Source organism: Musa acuminata, unplaced genomic scaffold (assembly GCF_036884655.1).
Source record: "Musa acuminata AAA Group cultivar baxijiao unplaced genomic scaffold, Cavendish_Baxijiao_AAA HiC_scaffold_1139, whole genome shotgun sequence".
NCBI lineage: Eukaryota > Viridiplantae > Streptophyta > Magnoliopsida > Zingiberales > Musaceae > Musa > Musa acuminata.
In genome coordinates, this window is record NW_027021351.1 from 1630001 (window position 1) to 1635156 (window position 5156).

Below are 5156 nucleotides of genomic sequence, written 5' to 3' on the forward strand. Positions count from 1 at the left end.
CAAAATAATATAAATTTAAATATATCTTTATAATAAAAGTATAAATATAAATAATGACATATCAAATCATAAACATAAATATAGCTAAGATGTACCTATTAAAACAATAGCAAGAAGAGTATTGATGAATACGATTATATTATATCCTCGTGATAAGGTCTAAAATTATGTCTAAATCTAATGGCATAAGTTACACATATTTTTCTTTGTCTAAACCAGAAGAAACTAGTTTCAAAAACATATTCTAACGTATAACCTCATTGGTAGTCATGCTCGCTAGACAACTATCATATCACGTAAAATAATATATTAATTGCTTTCGTAATATCCTACTTCTATTTTCACTCATACGTTATATTAACATATATCCTATTTCTATAATATATTAATGTATATCCTACTTCTATAATATTTCTATAATATATTAACGTATATCCTACTTCTATATTAACGTATATCCTATTTCTATAATATATTAACGTATATTAACATAAAAATAATATATTAACGTATATCCTACTTCTATAATAAGATATCATTTTCTATTTTTATTATTACTATCAATAGGAGTCTAGCGAAAAGCAAGTAAGTCATAATTAAAGTACGCTGATTACTAAACAAAATGATAGGGTTTTTCCTATACATAATGTTCTTGACACCTATATATACTTATACCACTTAACCCAAGGAAAACATAAATATAATAGGTTTAAAATTTATATACACAAAATACACACAAGTTGTCAACCATATCTACACTATCATGGGCTTGCATATGCATACTTTACTAACCAATCACTTGGATGGGGTATTAGTATTCTTACTTATAAAATAGGGTCTATAATGAGTAATCACTTAATAAGTATAAGTCCTTATAGCTTTATTCAGGCAAGCATACATCATGTCATATATATCATATTTCAAAATCATCAACATAAAACAATTAAGGGTAAACACCTCATCCTATGAATTTTTTAGCAAGCATTGTCCTACAATACAGCATATGCAAAATAAAGAGATAAAATTTAATGTTAAAATAATTTAAAATACAAACATAGCAAATTCATGAACCTCTATACTCTATCTCATAACATATACGCTCACTCTCACACCATATGTTATCGTAATATGTATGTGTACTCCCATACTGCATAACATAATATATATATGTACTCCCACACTACATGTTATAATATATGTGTGCACTCTCATACTACACATCATAATATATATGTACACTCCCACACTGTACGTTACTTTCATACCACACATTATAGCATATACATGCATAACAGTATCATAAACAAAGTTGTAAATGGGGTGTTTGGCGTAAATGCATATATATAAAATAATCTCAATATACAATAATGCACATTATAGCATATACAACATTCTAATCCCAATAATATATATATAAAATAATCTCAATATACAATAATGCCCGATACTTAATCATTATTCGATCCATAATCACGAATTAGCTATTCCTCATATCTGAAAAATTAATAGATAATTATATGAGAAGACCACCGTTTAGTAGGCATCATGATTCACATCCTAAAAAATCTTATCATAAATAAACCTTATTCAAAATATATGAATTCTTTATCATACAATAAATGCTTTCAAAATATACATAAATATTAAATACACCCTTTACTTTATATTTATTTTAAATCACATAAAATACTCATAATACTTTTATAAAATAATATAAATTTAAATATATCTTTATAATAAAAGTATAAATATAAATAATGACATATCAAATCATAAACATAAATATAGCTAAGATGTACCTATTAAAACAATAGTAGGAAGAGTATTGATGAATACGATTATATTATATCCTCGTGATAAGGTCTAAAATTATGTCTAAATCTAATGGCATAAGTAACACATATTTTTCTTTGTCTAAACCAGAAGAAACTAGTTTCAAAAATATATTATAACGTATAACCTCATTGATAGTCATGCTAACTACACAACTATCATATCACATAAAATAATATATTAATTGCTTTTGTAATACCCTACTTCTATTTTCACTCATACTTTATGTGCATGACTAAAGTAAGATAGCATATTTCTATTTTTATTATTACTATCCATACGAGTCCACCAAAAAGCAAGTAAGTCATAATTAAAGTATGCTAATTACTAAACAAAATGATTGGATTTTTCCTATACATAATGTTCTTGACACCTATACATACTTATACTACCTAACCCAAGGAAAACATAAATATAATAGGTTTAAAATTTATACACATAAAATACGAACGAGTTGTTAGTCATATCTACACTATCATGAGCTTGCATATGCATACTTTACTAACCAATCACTTGGTTGGGGTATTAGTATTCTTACTTATAAAATAGAGTCTATAGTGAGTAATCACTCAATAAGTATAAGTCCTTATAGCTTTATTCAGGTGAGCATACATCATGTCATGTATATCATATTTCAAAATCATCAACATAAAACAATTAAGGGTAAACACCTCATCCTATGACTTTTTTAACGAGCATTGTCCTACAACATAGCATATGCAAAATAAAGAGATAAAATTTAATATTAAAATAATTTAAAATATAAACATAGTAAATTCATGAAGTTCTCATAACATATATATTCACTCTCATACCATACGTCATCGTAATATATACGTGTACTCTCATACTACATAACATAATATATATATGCACTCCCATACTGTACGTCATAATATATATATGTACTCTCATACTGTACATCATAATATATACGTGCACTCCCACATTATACGTTACTTTTATACCGTAAATTATAGCATATATATGCATTGTACTATCATGGACAAAGTTGTAAATGAGGTGTTTGATATAATGCTCTTGTATGTATATGTCTTTCAGTTTTATTCATACTTTACATATCATGTAGAGGGCTAACAGTAAGCTTGACATTTCCATTTTAGTTGGCTTTGGTGGTCGCTTTAGACTTATAAGTGAAGGTTATGTCATGTGAGCACTTGTGAGGATTTTGGTCTGTAGTGGATGTTTTGTAACCATTCAGAGCTTGCGAAGTCTATATTTATAATTTACATTGGTTATAAAGGGTTTACTAAAATAGTTGCTTATAGATCCCTAGTGAAATGCTTTCTCTAATTCATTTTCTCTTTTATAGGTCCTAAGGGACCATAAGATGTTTCGGGGAGACCGATCATTACGGATGAACACACAAGGGTATCGCACGACTTAGACAAAACCAACTAAGTTCATGACATTTTGGTATCAGAGCGGGATAAGCACATATAGAACCACTTAGCATGCAAGTGTGGGGACCTAATGGGGTTGGGTTGAGGTAGCCAACATGCACGACTGTTCGGGGAAATGGGTGTTGAGATATATGAAAATGAGTCGTTCAAAAGAGTGGGCATCCAAGATGGACATTTAGAGGAATGACCAACCTTTCATACGAGAGGCATCACGAAGACAAGTGAGTTGGGAAGAATGCATAGTGTATAAAAGTTGGGATGGTTGAGTTCGAGCTACGACTTGACGTTGGTAACTAAACTTGATGGCGCTTAAGGCAAGTAGGGCACTTGGTAAGGGATGAGACTGTGTAAGGTGGAATGAGTTGCTCAACGATCGAAAGAGTTATACAAAGCTCACAGAGGTGAAAGAAATTACAAACTCAAAAAATTCATTACTCATGCAAAATGCTTGTATGCTACTTCCCAAAGTCTATACTTGTAATAGTCTCCTCATAGGTTTGAAGATCAATATCCTCAGCATCCTCTCTTCTAGTATGTCCCATATATCTCTCGGGAGGATGAGATACTCTATCGAACATGTATAAAGTCAGAACTTATATGCTAGGTACCTAAATAGACTTAGGCTATGGAATGGTGCTTGAGCTAGCTTCTCCAACATCGCTCAACTCTATCATACTCTCATTGTCTCCACCAATAATATGTTCCTCCTCAAGGAACATTGCCCTTTTGGCTACAAAGACCTTTTAATTCTCGAGGTGACAAAAATAATATCCACAAGTTTCTTTGGGGTATCCAATGAACTTGCATCGTTTCATCCTGAATTCTAATTTATCGAGGTCGTGTCTTTTAATATAAGCAGGGTAGCCCTAAATCTTAACAAGCTTAAGATCGGGCTTCTTCCCCTTCTATATCTCATATGGTGTAGACACTACCGATTTAGATGAAATTATATTCAAAAGGTAAGTTACAGTCTTTAGGGTATATCCCTAAAATGAGATAGGTAGGTCAGCAAAACTCATCATAGACTACACCATATCTAATAGCATATAATTCCTCGTTTTTGATACACCATTGAGCTATGGTATATAAGGATGTGTCTATTGGGACAAAATCCCATAGTCCTCGAGGAATTGAGTGAACTCTGTACTCAAGTATTCTTCTCCTCGATCTGATCAAAGAGTCTTAATACTCTTTCTAGTCTGGTTCTCTACTTCATTCTTATACTTCTTAAATTTCTCAAAGGCTTTGGACTTGTACTTCATCAAGTACACATGTCCGAAAAGCAAGTAAGTCATAATTAAAATATGCTAATTACTAAACAAAATGATAGGGTTTTTCCTATACACAATGTTCTTAACACCTGTACATACTTATACCATCTAACCTTGGAAAAACACAAATATAATAGGTTTAAAATTTATACACATAAAATGCACACAAGTTGTCATCTATATCTATACTATCATGGGCTTGCATATGGATATTTTACTAACCAATCAATTGGGTGGGGTATTAGTATCTTTACTTGTAAAATAAGGTCTATAGTGAGTAATCACAAGTATAATTCCTTATAGCTTTATTCAAGTGAGCATTTATCATGTCATGTATATCATATTTCAAAATTATTAGTATAAAATAATTAATGGTAAATACCTCATCCTATGACTTTTTTAGTAAGCATTGTCCTACAATAAAACATATGCAAAATAAAGAGAAAATATAATGTTGAAATAATTTAAAATACAAATAGAGAAAATTCATAAACTTCTATACTCTATCTCATAACATATACGTTCACTCTCATACCATACGTCATTGTAATATATACGTATACTCCCATACTACATAACATAATATATATACACTTCCACACCACACATCATAATATATATGTGCACT